Source organism: Cupressus sempervirens, chromosome 3, assembly GCF_028749045.1.
Source record: "Cupressus sempervirens isolate cs-2001-9-10 chromosome 3, ASM2874904v1, whole genome shotgun sequence".
NCBI lineage: Eukaryota > Viridiplantae > Streptophyta > Pinopsida > Cupressales > Cupressaceae > Cupressus > Cupressus sempervirens.
The window spans coordinates 690,478,658-690,498,066 of NC_143120.1; the positions used below are offsets into that span (position 1 = coordinate 690,478,658).

Sequence of the window (19,409 nt, forward strand, 5' to 3'; positions counted from 1 at the left end):
TTCGTATTATGTACACTTTTGTGCACTGTGAAGTCCATTCCTTGATTTCCTCTTCTCTTCAATTGCCCAATTAGAGATCAGGGGATCAAGATTATCCAAAATGAGCAAATGTTTGAAACTTTTTCATATTTTTTAACAAGATTTTTTAGGCATTTTTAACTAGCTTTTTTGGAGGTATTCTCCTCAAAATTTTAAGTTGAAACTTTCATCTGTCCCTAAAACTGGGTAGTCAAAGGCTCAATGTTTTAGGGACTAAAATTACCTATTTTTGGTTCTTCATTCCAATGGTGTAAACAGTTTTGAATTTTGAGCTCTAGGTCAAAATTTATGACACTGAAAAGTTAAGTATGTCTTTTTATTTGTACAAAGAAGAAAACATTAGTTATCTTATGTTCAAAAACCCAAACTCACAAAAAACCTAGCCCAAAACACTCAAAGAAAACTAGAACACTCAATTTCTCCTCCAAAAGCCTGGGATGTAAAATAGTGCACCTAGCACACCCTTACAGGTGCACATTGTGTGCAAAATGGTTGTTTTATGACCTTTTTACCATGGATGCACATGTGCACAAATGCACACCTTGATGAGGTCTACACATGTGCAACTACACATCTATACATTCTAGGTGCAAAGGGAAAAATTGATCCTTATGCTTTTTGTGCAAAGGGTGCACACATGTGCACCTTGATGGGTGCACATGTGTGCACCCTTATGTATTCCTATGTTATTTTTTAGAGAAATATGTGCTTCCTATAAGTGGTTTGCATTGTGTGTGAACAAAGGTGTGCATGTGTGCACCTTTAGTGTTTTCTAACTTGTGTTTTTTGTTTGTGCATAGGTTTAGTGAACCTATGGAGGTGCAAAGGTGCAGTAGTAGATAAGCATGTGAGAACAAGTGAATAAGAGTACAAGGGTCTTGGGCTTGGTACGCACACCCTTTAGAGGTGCTCATGTATGTATCTCAGAAGGGAATAGGTATGCACTTGCGTAATTAGCACACCTGTGCACCTTTAATAGGTGTGCATGTGCACTAGTGTGCATCCATGCACTTGAAACACTTTAAAAACATCCATTTTATCCTATTCTAACTCCACTAGGTTTTCTCAATTAGAGAAAATGCTAGACCATGACTCAAAGGGTTGTTCCAAATTGACTAAGGCCCCAGACTAGGGGTCTAAGAGACAAAAAAAATTACTAGGGAGTCCCCATTTCTAGGAGAAATGAGGCATGCATTGTGAAACCACAATACACACATATACACACACAGACATTATAGTTATGTAATATTTAATTACACCTCTTGCCTTTCACAACACCCCCTTATCTCAAATCTATCTCAACCTAATTACTCTATTTCAATATCTCTTCCCTCTCTTATTATTACTATCTCCTCCCACTCTAGCTCTCTCTCTCTTTGAATATTGAGCTATTCTATGACCTAATTACCCTCTTTCTCTATTTATATCTCATATTTTTCCCCATCATTCTTCTCTCTACCTCATCTGCCCCTCTCCTTCACTACTTCTCCTAAATCTCTTCACTAGTAATAGTCTCTCTCCACAAACTACTCTCTCTCTCTCTCTCTCTATCTCTCTCTCTCTCTCTCTCTTATAGGCGTACCTTAGTTTTTTGTATTAACATGGTATCTAGCATTCAATTAAATTTAGGATTGGGTTTCTTAGGAATAATATTCTATTGTGTTTCAAATGAATGGTAAATTTTTCTTGGAAAGTGTTTGTTTTAACATTAAGGTTAACTTTGGTTCACATGTGTGCACACGCATAACCACACACATACATATTATATTTATGTAATATTTACTTGTACCTCTTTTCTTTCACAACACCCCCCTTATCTCACATCTATCTTAGCATAATTACTCTATTTCACTATCCCTTCCCTTTCTTGTTATTACTACCCCCTTCCCCTCTCTCTCTCTCTCTCTCTCTCTCTCTCTCTTTGAATATTGAGCTATTCTTTGACCGAATTATCCTCTTTCTCTATCTATATCTAGTATTTTTCCCCATCATTCTTCTCTCTACCTCATCTGCCCCTCTCCTTCTCTAATTCTCCTAAATCCCTTTACCAACAATAATCTCTCCCCACTAACCTCTCTCTCTCTCTCTCTCTCTCTCTCTCTCTCTCTCTCTCACACACACACACACACACACACACACACACACACACACACACGTGTGTTAGGTTTTTGTATTAACATAGTAATTAAATTTAGGATTGGATATCTAAGGAATATTATTTTTATGGGTTTCAAATGAATGGTAAATTTTTCTTCTGAAGAGTTAGTTTTAACATTAGGGTTAACTTTGGTTCACATGCACACACATCCACAACCACACACATGCATGTACACACACACACACACACACACACACACACACACACACACACACACACACACACACACATTATATTTATGTACTATTTATTTGCACCTCTTATCTTTCACAACACCCCCTTATCTCACATCTATCTCACCCTAATTATTCTATTTTGCTATTGTAGTGCCTGCCCCTAGTTCACATTTTGTTTTAATTGCCAAACTCTTTTAGGCCAGTTTTATACTTGATGTTTAGTAGCATTACTTTCAGATTATCAGATGTTGTTTTACACTCAATTTATTATATGATGAGATGACTTGGTACTCTATATTTCATGCATGTATGATGATTATTCAATGTTTTCAATTATCAATGATGATTAGTTATATGGTTTATTATCACACGTGCTTTCTTATGGATACTTACCCCATACTGCATGTGTATGGTGTGCGTGTTTGTTTTCTTTATGTATGGTTTTTCTGATGTGGTTAAGGAAGGGAGTCGTAGTCACCTGCTAGTCAGGATCTACACAATGCACCACTTCTTGCCATTGTCTGTTTAGCTTAGAATATTGTGTCTGTACATGCGTGGATTTTATGCAGGTTGTAGGTACCGAGTATCGACTTCTCTGAATTGCCAGGATGAGCGTACCCTATTGCATTATCTCAATGGTAAGAGAGGGGAGATAAACTCTTAAGTCCAACTCCTAAACCCTTTAGCCAAGTGTCCTAATTGATAATTAGGGCAAGTATCTGAGTTAAGTACCCTCTGAATGCATCAAATGATGTTATTTCGTGATTATAACCCTTTTTGTTTGATTTAGTATGTATTTTTCTATGATGGGTTTTCGTATGTTGCTTTATGAGTCCTTGATGTATTTTCTATTAATTAAGTTTAATTAAAAGGATTAATTAATGATTTAATTTAATAGAAAATTATTATGATATTTTAATATTTAATTATATTTAATTAATTGCAAAATTAATTAAATAAAAAGAATTAAATTTGGAAATAAAAATTTTAAGTATAATTTTAGAATGTGATAATATTTATTTAATTTAATAATAATATATATTTAGAGTTCATTTTTAAATAAATGCTAAATATTATTATTAATTGAATTAATAAATATTTTATCAATTAAAGTTTCTTAAATAAATTAAAAGTGGAAAAGATATTAAATTATTAAAGGTTTCTAGATCGCATGATCTAAGCATGAGTTTAAATATAAAAGAAATTAATTAAAATGATTAATTAATGATTTAATTTAATAGAAGATTATTATGATATTTTAATATTTGATTATATTTAATTAATTGAGAAATTAATTAAATAAAAAGAATTAAATTTGGAGATAAAAGTTTAAGGATAATTTAGAACATTATAATATTTATTTAATTTAATAATAATATATTTAGAGTTCATTTTTAAATAAATGCTAAATATTATTGTTATTTAAGTTAATTAAATATTTTATCAATTAACTTTCTAAAATAATTTAAAAAGTGAAAATATATTAATTATTAAAAGTTGTAAGATTGCATGATGTGAGCATGTGTTGAAAATAAAGAAATTAATTAAAAAGATAAAATAAGAGGAAATTATAATGTTATTTTAATTTCATAAAGTGCGCATGGGATTAAAAGTAATAAAGATTAAAAATAGAAGTCAAGTGGAAAAATTAAATAAAGTTATTTAATGATTCATTTAATATGCATTAAAAAGATAAAGCAAAGATTAATAAAAGATAATTGGGAGTTAACTCAGTTGAGCAAAGATTCCTCTCGGGTGAACGCACAATTAGTGCCCCGATTTGAGGAGAAAACTCCTTATCACAACTTTGGGGTTCATTTTTGGGAGACACGAATTTGGACCATGAATTTTGGAGACAGGAATTTTGGAGAGAGTTTTTGGAAGCAAATTTCAGAAGGAGAATTCTAGGAAGGATTTTCAGAAGAAAGTTATTGAAGAGAAGCGAGTCCTCTTACAGTTTTGGGGATTGCATGTTAGCATCAGGTTTAGGTAGGGTCTGGTATTTTGACCCCTAAATGATTTAAGAAATTTAATATGATTTTTCTACTTCGTGATTGTAAGATCTTGTCTTCTCGAATGTGTGAATTATTCGTTCTAGATCTGTTGCTATTCGATTTCATCTGTAAACCTAGATTGGAAAACTATTCAGAAAACCTCATTCGTAGGTAAAAAGGGAATTTGGATTAAATCGGGATTTGGGTTGAATTAAATAGAATTGAGAAATTTAAATTTGGAAGGAGTTTGAATCTTTGGAAATGAAAATTTTAAGATGAAGTTCGGATGGTAAATCAAATTTAGATAGTAAATTCGATTGGTTGATTGTTTTCTTCCTATAAGAGATTTGCTAGGTTTTCACAAAAAAAAATATGTTTATATAAAAATTAAAATAAAAATAAAAAATTTATTTAAGACAAGAATTTGTTTTATTAATATTTTTCTTGAATTTATAAAAAACTCATTTAATAAAATGTTTTGTAAAAATATTCATTACAAGAAAAATATTTATTTTTAAAAAGAAAATAATTTTTGGGTGGGGGCTATTCCACGCACCCCACCCACCTTTTTTTTACTGCCGTCGGTAGTCTGCTAGTGTAGGGACTGCGTCAACCAGGCTGCCGCAAGCCCTGCGTCAGTAGGCCTGCTGCGCTGGCCTGTTTGAAAGGCCGATGGCCTATAGTATTATATAATGTTTTATTTATTTATTTTAATTTGATTTTAATTATTATTTTTAATAATATTTTAATAATTCTTAATTATTATTTAAATTATAATTATTAGCAAATTTTTAATATTGTTTAATTAATTTAAATAATAATGTATTTAAAAAAAAGTTTATTTTATTTAATAAAATTATTAGTAATTATATTATTATTAATAATTGATAATTCTAGAGTTGGTAATATAAGAACTTAGTTGAATTATCATTTGTTAATTTAATTAAACATTAGTTTAATTAAAATTAACCATTGATGAATATAGTTAAATGAAAATTGTAAATCTATAAATTACTTATTTATTTTAATAAGTATCTTGTCTTTAGATCATTTTAGAAAATTGTTTTAAAACCAAATTAGGGTTTTAGCTTGATCCTAATTAAATATAAGAATAGGTTAAGGGATATATTGTAAATCATAAGTACCTAGATTATACACTGGAAACGAGAATAGAAACCCGTACATTTGAATTAACATTATATTATTAAGATTAAATCAAATTGTGAGACTATTCTATATTTCTATGTGTTATCTGTATTATGGGGTGTTTAGGTTTTGTCCTAGTGTTGACCAGTCCTAGGTTGTTATCAGAGGCTCGAGGATTATGTGAATGTGATGTAATGTTGTTTTGATCTCGATCTTTTAAACCCAACCCTGGTGATGTGTTGATATGCTCTATGACATGTTTGTGATTATTGTTTGTTATTGCTTTCCAGTTTTCTGGTGTGAAGCTGAAGTGTATGTATATAAGATGCCTGACTTAACCATTTTTGAGTCTCGATCAGTTATATTTGATAACCATTTTTGAGTCTCGATCAGTTATACTTGGATTGCTTTTCGGTCGCTTGAGAGGACTGAAGTGTTTGTTATGTTCTTGATGATGTCATGTGTTGACTTGACCATTTTGGAGTCTTTGATCAGTATTGTGAATTATCATTGATGCCTTCAGTTGTTGATAGAGAACTGTTGTGATCATATGATTATTATTTGATGCTTACCTGTTGCTCATGAAGAACTGATGTAATTTTGTGGCTTATCTTTAATGATGTTTTTCAGTTGCTTGTATAGGACTGAGGTGATTTTATTATGATTCTTTGATTTTTCATTTCATGAGCCTAGGGTAGGTTATCTATGTGTAGTGTCGGGAAGTGGCTTGCAATGGGGATCGGGGCCCTAAGAGGCTGCCTGGAGTAACCCATTGTAAGTTGTTTTAACAAGTCAAAACATCTCACCTAAATACTGACTTAAATGAACCTAATAAGATAATTGTATGTTCTCTCACATGCCTTGAGTGCTAGTACAGGCTAGGATGGGGTAGAGAGAACACTTGGTTACAACCTTGCATTCTGCAGTATGCCTCGTCAGTACGAGAGGATACTAGTGGCCGCAGGAATCACTAGGGACCCGAGATTCCTAAGGGATTGCTCGGCTAACTTCTACGTGACTTTTTTGATGACACTTTCCCGCTTGCATAGCAGGTTTCCTACGTGTCTTTGTGGTGCCTCTGGGTCTAGATGTCTTTCTATGTTGGAACCTTTGAGTTAGTATACTTTTAGGATTTCCCAGACTTAGAGAGTACTTGTGTTTTGTGTTTTGATACCTTGTTTGGGACATGAGACTATCTCCTCAGCGCGGTGGGAGTGGACCATTTAGATTCCACGCGGTCGGGTGGTAGTGCTTTTACTCTTACCATTTGAGATCTATCTGGTGCTACCATGGCTGGAGCTTCTTGGGATGCTTTTTCATAATGTTTAGGTGATGTGTTCTACTTTGGAGGATCATCTTATGCTTTATTCTAGCATGTTAGATTTCTTTATGCATATAAGGTAGTATGTTTTAGGAGTGATGTCCCTATTACTATACTACCGATGATCTCTTTGGTGACTTGGGATGTTACGCGTGGGGGATGGCTAAGGCCCATGATGGTCTAATGATGTTATTGATGGTTGGGAGGAACCACACACTTATATTAGTTGTGTTTTATGATAGATGGATAGTTGTATTTCATGTTGGATGTTTATATCTTTTATGATGGATGGATGTATCGAGTATGGTATATGGTTTCATTTATTTTACTGTACTTTGTATCATGGATTTGAGGATGATGTATCTTTATTTCTACATATGTATATTCTTTTAAGCCTTTCATACCCTGTGACATGTACAGTGGATGATTGAGCATTCCGAATTAATTTGCCAAGAGGCATTCAGAGCAAATGTATATTATGGACATTGGACTTTCTTATTATTCTTTCATGTGGATGTGGTAGTTGCTAGACTTAGAATTAATTAAATTTAAATGTGACTCTACGTCTTGGGATCCTTAAGGAATGTAACTTGTGATGTATGTTTGTTGATGATTACATGTTATTGCTTTCGCTACTATGTGTTTGATGTGTATGTTATACTTTCTTACTTTAAAAAAAAAAAAAATGTTTTGCAAACTTAGTGAAACTTTAGGTTAATTCTTTTGGATCCCTTGGCGGGGCGTTATAGCTATCTCTTCGCTCTCTTAATATTACTACCTCCTCCCCCTCTGGCTCTCTCTCTTTGAATATTGAGCTATTGTATGACCTAATTATCATCTTTCTGTATCTATATCTCATATTTTTCCACATCATTCTTCTGTCTACTTCATCATCTTTCTCTATCTCTATTTCATATTTTTATCCATCATTCTCCTCTCTACCTCTTTTCTCCCCTCTCCTTCTCCTATCTCCATTGACCTACAATACACTCTCTCTCTCTCTCTCTCTCTCTCTCTCTCTCTCTCTCTCTCTCTCTCACACACACACACACACACAGACACACACACACACGCATGCCAATTAATATTTTTTGCACAGACACACCTGCTTGTGCATGCACACACACATTATATTTATGTAATATTTATTTGCACCTCTTGTCTTTCACAACACCCCCGATCTATCTCCTTCTCTAATTCTCCTTAATCCCTTTACCACAAGAATCTCTCCACACTAACTACAATCTCTTCACTCTCTCTCTCTCTCCCCCCCCCCCACACCCCAACCCCCCGCCTCCCCCCCTCCCTCTCTCCCCTTCTCTTATTATATAAAATTTAATTTAATTTTAATATTAGTGTATATAAAATTTTATTTAACTATAAAGGTAGATATTATTAGATAAATTTGTGTCTAATTTTTTTATACAATATTCTAAAAACTTAAAGTTTATAAATTTTTCTAAGATATTTTTTTAATATTTATTTTTTATCATATAAATAATCATTTTTTGTCTTTTTGTAATGACAAAAAGTATGAGTGTTAATTGCATTAAAGATTTACTTAAGAAAAATGTAGAAATAAAATTTTCAATTATTATAAAAGCAATCCCAACTATAACCCTTATTATGCATATACAACTATACCTTAACATTAAATTAAATTTCAATTTGTAACTTGGACATTATGAGAATGAAATCTATTAATTGAATCATCAAAATAAAAGTTAAGATGCTTATTTTAAAATAATTCAAACATAATTGTTTGAATAATATGACCTTTTTATTATTATAATTTAATAGATTTCATAGAGTAAAATATTTATTTCAAAATAATCAAACTATTATGAATTAAAAGCAACATTCTATTTCTAATTTTATAATTAAGATTAATCTATCATAAAATAAAGTGAACATAATGCGAATAGAAATAATTAGTAAGAAATATCATTCTCAAAATACTATTTTTGATTTAAATGATCTCTAAAATAAAAAATAACCTTTGAACTATATCACAACCATAATGATATTTGAACAATATAATTCTAATAGAATTATTCATTCTTCAAATCATAATTATTCACCCTTAATTTTATAGCATTTCAAAAATTAAATTGGCAAAACTAAAATTTGAAAATTATAATATTAGATTTAATTAATAAATGCAAATAAGCTATCATTACCAGTAAATGTAATCAGCACATTACCCCTGTTGTTAAAGAGAAAAAAAATCAAATCGAATGTCTCTATTTAATATTTAGCCTAACGAAGAAACAAAAAATATTGTTAGAAATTCCTTATTAATAATTATCCACCCTGCTATATAGTCTTGGTACACATTTAAAGCATCTACACCAAAAGCATAAGCTTGTGATTAAACTGGAAAATGTATAAAAGATTAGTCATCTTTACCATGTAAAAGGAATCACCATATATTACAATGCAGAGGTTATAATATTAGATATCCAAAAGTTGTTCAAAAATCTCATACTCAAAAAATTGTGCATTATTCTCTTCTTAGATAACTACCTCTTATAAGTGTAGGAGAACACACGCACTACCTTGGTTCCGAGATCTTTGCACTGCCTAAATCTCGGTTGAAAAATGTTTTTATTTCCTTATATCTACCTTAGCACAGTAGCACAAAGATCATGTAAACCCTAGATCTTTGAATTTTCAGACGCATCATACCTCTTGTTAATTTTATTTTCCAAGACCTGATATTTTCAATCACCTATTAAACTTCTAAAAATGTTTAGATTCTTCTCCATAACATCTGTGCACAAATAGCACCCTACTTGTGAGAAATATGATTTGCATAACCTTTCCAATTCTGCAAACTAACATCTTCAAGGGAAAATGATAGGCTTTGAACACTCAACATAAAAAAAAACTATTATAACTATCGTAACCAGCAAAAATTTTGTTGGCATTTTATTTGCTCGGATCTTGCACTCCTACACTTTAGATATTAACAACAAGAAGAAATGGAATTGACGATACATATACACGGCCTACTCTTTCAAATTCTTCTTTTCCACAAACCCTCTGCAAATGATGGGACTACGCCTGTCTAAATCTGAGGTTTCTATACACTCCACAGGCTCCTCACAGGTTGAAAATCTCAGAATGCATGAGATTTTCTCACAAGTATGAACCAATTTAAATGCTCAAGGTATCATTCTCCTATGCAGGTACACTCGTCTCAACTGTGTTATTCTCCTCAATGGTTAGATTTTATAGGCCAAGGAAATATTGTTTCTTAAAAAGAAAATGAATCCAACAATCAAGGAAAAAATACAAATTCACATCCATTGACATCTGACGATTTCGTGGATTGGGAACAATCATTGTTAGAATGCAGTAAATTTGACTAAAATATTCATACATGCACGGTAGATTGGATGAAAATTCCTTGATATTTCTTAGAAGAGCAAGTCTGGTCCACACTATTCTCCAGCTGAACCTTTTCATTTTGATTCTCTACCTTATTTTTATTTTTCAACTCTGGGTCCCTTTCCAGATTGTTATCATTTTTCTTGGTGTTCGTATTTCGTTACATTTTCGTTATAACTAATTTTTTAATATGTCGTGAAATGTATTACAATTATTCTATCATTTTTCTTGGTATTTGTATTTCGTTCGTTATAACTAATTTTTTTATGTTCTGTAAAAAAACATTTTTTATTCCTTGTGACTGAAGATCCACTCGACTAATTATGACAATTACTCTTGCCCTCATATGTTATGTTTCCTTATGCCTTTGAACTAATGTCATTTTATTTATTAAAATATTTATATGTAACATGCCACTTTCACTTGCCAATAGTGGCATGTTGTGATGGTTAAGTTGTTGTGTTGTTATCCTTGCCATCAAGGTTCAAATCTCATGGGGATGAGGTCCCCCATTTGTGGCCTCACTGGTTCATAGCTCCAGGTCAAAGCGTTTACCCCTCTTTAAAAAAAAAAAAAAAACATGCCACTTTCACCAATGGAAAATAATAATGCACATGCAAAACATTCTCAATGTTGGGTTGATTATTTCACACTTGAAATTACTTCGTGATGTCAATATATATGCCACACATTTACTACATGTATATATGCCACAAACAAGCCTTCAATCCATGTGCCCATTAGTCCATTTAGGTCAAAATATTTTCTCCCAACATGGTAAAATGGTTTTGAATATAGCTTATAGTCCTTCTATTTTACATGACTTTTGAACTTTTGGATCTCATGCAGTATTGCTTTCCCCATTTCTTTGTGAATCATTTTCAAGTTCTCCTATATGGGATTTTCCTACTTGAGTAAAGAAAGTATGTGAGGTTCCCTTTTTTTCTAGTTTTTCTAGTCTAACCTATACAATGAATGTAGTCCTCTATTGTTAGAGGAAAAGTATAACTAATCATAACTTCAACATCTAAAACATCAATGCTTCTAGTAGAATCACTAGTGGCAATAAAAAAGCGCAATATCCATCCTTCAATAATCTAATAACCCTTGTACACTTTTGATGAGATTTGTCACCATGAACTATAGCAATATTCTATCCTCTTCTTTGACACATATGGTGATGCTCCTAACTTACTTGATGTAGGAGCATCCTATGTGTAAGGTAAATCTTACATCACCCAAATATATTTATGTTTCTATCTTTTCAACAAGAGCTATATTAATGTAGAGTTACTATATTTAGAAACTTACTATTTTCAAAAATTGGGCCATACAAGCTCAGAATGTTCTAACTTTATATATTAAGGTTCTTAGTCATATCATCCTACTTGTGCATCTTTATAGTCATACTATATGTAAAGAAAAAGTTATTGAGGTTTTTGGGCATGAAATCTTTGAGCTCAATTTTGAAGGCAATATGGGCTATAGAATAATGTCAAAGCTATGCTAACTAGGGCATGGACATATCATCAGATGCTAAAGATATTGGTATCATTTCTAATAACTATGTAGAAGGGTTGGCTATGTGGTGGGGAATCAAGTCACTTCAAGAGCTAAGCACTGACAAAGTCAATTTGGAAGCAGACTTGAAACTCATGGTTGATATCCTCTCAGATAAAATCTACCAGTCCTTGGAGAATTTTACACTGATGGAAGACTGTAAACAAATGCTAGCCATGTTCAAGGAAGTTAAGATCAAACATATTCTAAGAGAAGGAAATGGGCATGTGGACTATCTAGCAAACTCAGGTTTGGGCTACCTGGAAGAGAAAGTGATTACTAATGTTAACTACCTAGAACAACTCAAAATTATTTTAATTAATGATCAAATTAGAAATTTCTTAGAAAGTGTTAATCAACAAAGTTTATTCTTATTATTTTGTTTTGAATAGCATTAACACATTGTTTATTCTAGCCCAAGCCAACTCTAATTATCAAAGAGACATCACTAAGAGGAAAGTTTCCTAAGTTGGATAGAGATAATTAGCAAGCTACAGAGGGATGCTAATCATAGGAGAATAGCTAAAGTTATTTTGGTGGCTAATATCAACTTATAAAGATTTAAAATCAATTCCTTCATTTAAGAGAGCTCTTGCCTCACTTTTAATGACAGGAAATGGGGAGGATTTTACACGCGTAAGGATGAAGAAAACTACAAAGAATTAAGCAAACTTACTAATTCTTTATTAATCGCCAAAGATGTCAGTGTGGATTACAAAATATCTTCTAAAAGAAAGGAATTTCAGTTACCTAGAAAGGAATTATTATGGAACTATTACAATCATGATTTATTAAGATAAAAAAAAGTGAAAGACTACACTATTCTCAAAGTTTTTTAGTTCTCTACTCCAAGAAAAAGCCTTTCATCTATAGATAAGATGTAGATGTGTGCGGTTTCTTTGAACACCATCACTTGATGAAGTTGATGAAGATAATAAGGATATTCAGGAATTGCTCTAGGAATCGGGTAAAGTTAAAATTATGGGTGGACTATTGAAGAAAGCTAAGCCAAGGGAAAATAGCGAACTGAAATAGAACCTGGAAATATGGAAGAATTTTCAGGATGTGGGGCTAACTTATTTCATTGAAGCTATTAGGAGCTTCAATATGGAAATCTTTTCTAGGTTTGCCAACTCTTGGCATAAGGGCACTCATCAACATTGAGTTTATGGTGACGATGATGCTAATTGCAGAGGCCACTAGGTTGAAGTATGAGGGACACTAGGTGGAAAGAAAGAGTTAGGGTAAGTACACTAACTACATGAAAAAATTAAATTGGTGAATGCTAAAAATGGGTAGAACAAACTTTCTCTCCCTTCTCCTTTCCCTATTATCTACCTTTGGGTTATGAAGTATTTTACTTTCTCTCCCTTCTCCTTTTGCTATTATCTACCTCTAGGTTATGAAGTATTTTACTTCTAAAGGGAGATTTAACCCTTACCATGCCTATCAGTTCCCCTTACTGAATTTCCTATGTCATTGGGAGAAAATTAATGTCCTATTCTTTATGGTTTCCTCCTTAAAGGGTAGCATTGATAATCATGAAAAACTATCTCTCCATCAGGTGTCAATTTTTGTTTTATACCATCATGTTTTTTCCCATCACTTTACTTTCAGGAGTTGAGTTGCTATACGTGCTAGTTGCCTAAAAAAATCCCTTGAAGAAACCTTGTTTCTTGAAACCCCCTCTAGATGGAAGAATTATATACAAAGTAACTAAGGCCCCACTCCTAAAATGAGCAATACTAAAAAAGACATCATGGATATTGACAAATAAGAAAGTGAGGATGAGGAGAGAAAAGATAAGAATACCACGAAGAAAGGTGGTCAATAAGAGGTTAGGTTTTTGGAAAGAAGATCAGAAAGGATCTGAAAGAAAAAAGATCAAAAATAGAAATAAGCCAAGAAGAAAGACACATCTGTGGGTTTGGAAATTCCTTGAGATAGAGACTGAAGTGGAGGATGAGACTAAAAACAAGAAGATGAAGGACATAGGGTATATTGAGGAGGAGGATGTTAGCTATGATGGGGAGGATGAGGATGTGGATATGGTTGAACAAGAGGAAATTAGTGAGGTTGACTTCGAAGGGGTTACTAAGAACTAGATTGACCACATTCAGGTCAATGAGCTGAACTAGGATGACAATGTCCACAATGAGGAAGAAAAAGATAGAAACACAGAAAGTGACACCCATGTTGCTCCCCTTGTTTTTGTCCTTTTCTCTCATCTAACTTAGTTATTCTATAGTTTACATTATGATGCAACATGATAATCATTTTTCTTTATCTCTAAGATAGCTCTTATTTTCTACAAATTAATATTTTGTGGATTGGTGCTAGATATCATCAACTCTTTGCAAACTTTGACTAAGAAACACCAAGACCCATCAACTATAACAATACAAGGTCATCTACAATTTGTTGCATATTCCCTTACAAAATGATTACCTTAATTATTTAAAACTCAGACATGAAATTCTTCTCATTGACATGGTACAATTGAAAGAGGAAAATATTAAGAGTAGAAAGTTAGGCCCGTAGAAAACTCAAGCCTCCAACTATTTTTCATCCAAAAAAAGTCAATTTCTTAACAGTAATGTTGTTTAATCAATCACACACTCATACTATCTATTGCAGGCCACTAATAATTTATAATCAAGCGAATTGTCTATCTCTTCATAATTCAATGTTGCTTATGTTGTACCATTAAAAATAATTAAAGAATATTTTTCAATAATTGCAAGGAATGACTATATTCTCCATTCTCTATGAGCATTCTCTTATGACGACTACCAACTCAACAATGTCTACTTGCAATTATCAAACATTTATATAAAAATAACTCTTGTACCTCAGACAACTTGATGACATAGAAAAATGTCAATCAGCTACAATTTTTTTGCCACTATTAACACTAGTCTCTGAGAATTTGGGACAAAGCTTTGACATTATACTCACTCATTATTTTTCTATATTTCAACATTTCCTCGACTAAACCACACAATCCTCATGGTTTATCAAATTCTTTTCATGCTTAATATGATAGCAAAGAGATTGCTTAATAAGGAACAAATATTAAAGACAAAACAAGGGGACCATAAGGGTCTTTGGGTAGCAGAATAAATTGCTTTGATATCAAATATATGCACATTCAATTCTATGCAGATCCATATTTGAAATTTTACATCATAAATTAATGAAAATCATTTCTCCATCATAACATTAGTTAACAACCTAGCAATAAGAAAACTAAATAATATCACAAAGAAACAAGAAATAGAACATTTAAAGAATAAAATAGAACAACTTCTATTTTAGCAACCTCTATTCTTTAATTCATCTGTCTAAAATAGTAAATTACATCTTCTAATTGTTGAACTCTACAATTTCAGCTCCCCTCTTTATTATTAAGAAACTCCAAAATTAAATTCTTGATCCAATCCTTAGCCTCTTACAAAATCCAGACGAATACTACATAAAACAAGTGTCTAAAACATAAATAATTAATTCCTAAATTTACTCGTATAGTTTTTGGAACGTAAACTAGAGATGAGCAGAAAATCATATATTGAATTTACTCCTACACAACTCTCCCACTACTAACACTTAAAAAACATGACAAAACAACTACTAAAGATAACTAGTCTAAAAATTAGATGTGCTAGCAATTAACATATAGCATTTGTGTTGCCAAGAAGTCAGTCTAAAAAGATTGCTGCCACAAATTGTGTTGATCAAATGTGACAAGGGTTATAGTGTTCTTAGAGCATAATTGATGGTGTTGTTTTATAGGCTTTTACATGGTGCATTGAGCAATAAGAAAATCCTAATCTAGTTTAGTGTAATGACCCATACCAATAGCCCACTAAAAAAAACCCTAAATTTAATACACTGCTAAAATATATTGCTGAAATAAGGAAATAATAGTGCCAATGTATTCATTCAATGAAAACCAAATGTTTCTACAAATGATATGGAAATTTTCAGCACTGAAACATTATGGTATGGCACATTAAAGGCAAACCCTAATTGGCTATATACAATTGAGAACTTGTTACAACTACAAACTAAAATGAAGAACTTGGATTGATCCAAGACTGGAGACTGACTACTGAAGATGATATGGTGAAAGTACAACTCCACTAGAAACTCCAAACTAGCAATTAAGCACAAGTGAAAGGATTGAAATATCCTTCCCATAGCTACAATAATTCAGGTGATCTTTCACACACTTAAAATTGCGTACCAATTGAGAGTTTTCATTCTTAATGATGAATTGTGACTACTTGTAGAAACCCTAGGATCCACAATGCACATCAACAAAAAATCAATAATAAAACTCTATGATAGGCAATGAGCCCTCAATGCCTATTTATTATTTTTTCTCGATAGGTCGGCCTCCTTTATAATTTTTTCTCCACTTCTTCCAGCAACCTTTAGAAGATTGTTTTATTTAATGACTTTGTAAAATATATCACTTTATTAAGTTAATTAAATATAAATTTATATATTTTTTAATTGATAACTTTATAAATAATTAACTCCTCCAAAACAATTTTTAATTTTTTCTCTACTTCTTCCAGCAACCTCTAGAAGATCGTTTTAATTAATGACTTTGTAAAATGTAACGCCCCGCCAAGGGATCAAAAGAATTAACCTGGAGTTTCACTAAGTTTGGTAACATTTGTTTTTTTTTTTTTTACATGAAAGTAAATACCATACATAACTTATTCACAATAATAGAAGCAATAACAATGTCCATCTGAAAAGTAAACATAACATACATAACATATTACATTCTTTAAGATTCCCTAACGTTGAATTACATACATGAATCCATCTAGTACAACATCCACATGAAATAATAATGATAAGTCCAATATTTAAACATTACATTTCCAAATGCTCAATCATCCTCTGTACATGTCACAAGGTATGACAAGCTCAAAGAATATACATATGTAGAATAAGGTATATCATCCTATTCCAATCCATGATACATCAAAGTAGAGATAATCACATAATAAATCATCATAGAAGACATATACATCCATCATAAAGATCAAACAAAATAAACTAAGTGCACAGTTCCTCCCAACCGTTAATAGCATCATTAGACCATCGTGGGCCCTAGCCATCCCTCCGTGCGTAACATCCCAAATCACCGAAGAGATCATCGGTATTAACATAGCAGGAATGTCACTCCTAACATATACAACATCATATGTAGAAAGTAATCTAACATGCAAATATAAGCATAAGATAACATCATCTAAAATATGCAAATCATCAATGAAAGGATACATATCCACCATCACGAAGGACGCATCAGCCACGATGTCTCAATGAATCTCAAAATGATAAAAGTGGAAAATACACTACCACCCGACCACGTGGTACCTAAGTGGTCCACTCCCACCGTGCTGAGGAGATAATCTCAAGTCCCAAATAGGCTATCAAAAATCACATAGCACAAATCTCTATAAGTCCAGGAATCCTAAAAGTATACTAACTCAAAGGTTCCAAACAAAAATCCAACATCTAATTCCCAGAGGCACACAATGACATGTAGGAACCTACTATGCAAGCAGGAAAGTGTCATCGCATTTATCACGTACAAGTTACCCTGGTAGTTAGCTAAACTCCATGGGTCCATACTGATCTCATTCGGCCACTAGTATCCTCTCATACTGACAAGGCATACTATGGAATGCAAGGTTGCAACCATCCGTTCTCACTACTACCGTCCTAGCCTATACAAGCACTCAAGGCATGGGTGAGAACCAAAACTCTTATCTTTTTAGGTTCATTCAGTTAGTATTAGGTGTGAATGTTATCACTTATTAATCCAACTTACAATGAGTTACCCTGGCAGCCTCTTAGGATCCCGGCCCCCATTGCAAGCCACTTCCCGACACTACATATAGATATACTACCCTAATGCTCATGGAATCATAAAATATCAAAAACACAAAAGACAATCCAAAATAAAATCATCAAATATGCATTAAAGCATCAAATCTCCATGAGCAAACATCCATAGAAAATCATGAACATAACAACTCTCTATTGGCAACTAAAGTATCACTGATAATCAAAAGTATCCAATGGTTCTCAATAACCAAGATATATCTCAAATCATACTGATCAAAGACTCCAAAAATGGTTGAGTAAAACATGTCACAACATGACATCATCAAGAATAAATCCACATTTCAGTCCCATCATGGCAACTTAGAAAATAACCAAGGATAATTGATCGATGACCAAAATTAATGGTTAAGTCAAGCGTCTCATAAATAAGAATCTCAACTATAACAATCAGTATTTACAACCAATACATAGAGCATTCCATCACATAACCATGGTTGGGTTTATAAAGATCGAGATTAAAACATCATCATGACATCACAATCACATAACCCCCAAGCCTCTAGTAGACATCCTATAATTGGTCAAGACTAGTCAACCCAAAACCCAAAACAATAGCATAAAGAATACACAATGTAAACACATGTTTTGGTTTTGCTAAGTTTTCAATTTTGAATTCAAATGCAAAAGTCTCGGTTTACATTTCCAAGTTTAGAGAAAGAATTTAGAGGTACATTTTGTACGTTTTTCCATGTATCATTTTTGGATGGATAAAAGCTTTCCTTTATAAGTCTAAAATCCAATTTCCAATTACAATATTCTATTGAAATCGATCCCCACCAAATTTTAATTAAATTTCATATACTTTATATATTTTATAATTTAAAACTATTAATTAAATTTTAATAGTTAAATTATAAAATTATAAAATTATTCATTATTATAAAAAAAGAATTCTTAAATCTTTTATGAAATAATTTTAAATTTATTAATAACATATTTACATATTACATATATACATATATATATATTTATATTTAAATATATATATACATACATATATAATATATAAATATTTATTATTATCGCATTTTATGAAATCAAATAACATTGAATTCAATTGAAACGAAATATCATATGAAAACCGATTATGATTTAATTTATATCAAATGTTAAAAGAAGTTTTAAACAAGCATATATACGTGCCCTATGGATCGCAGGGTACACTGCGGTCACAGGTACACTGCAGACTGCAGGTACTCTGTGGTACCGCAGTCCGTTTGGCATTTCCGCCAGCGAGGGTGTGAAGAAAACATGTCCCCTACGCCCATTCATATTTTAAATTATTTTTTAAAAAATGTTGCGTTTTATTAAAATGCCTTCCTCAATCAGGATGCATCATTCGCTTGCTATGAAATATGTGACATTCAGATTTTTAATGAAATATATATATGTGTGTGTGTGTGTGTACAAAATTTAATCAAATATCACAGTTTATATATATATATATATATATATATATATATATATATATATATATATATATATATATATATATATATATATATATATATATATATATATATATATATATATATATATATATATATATATATATATATAATTGATTATATATATATATGCATATATGTATTCAGATTTGGAAATATAAATATATGTATAAATTTTAGTTCTCAGAATATTCCTATAAGTTTTTAAATCACAAAATTATCCAAATATTAATCTAATGG

At 31.9% G+C, this 19,409-nt stretch overlaps 1 pseudogene; it reads right to left on the minus strand.

Moving 5' to 3' along the window:
• Positions 1–18,993, minus strand: part of LOC149568614 (uncharacterized) — a 40,353-nt pseudogene extending 21,360 nt beyond the window's left edge.
• Between the last annotated feature and the right edge of the window lie 416 nt (positions 18,994–19,409).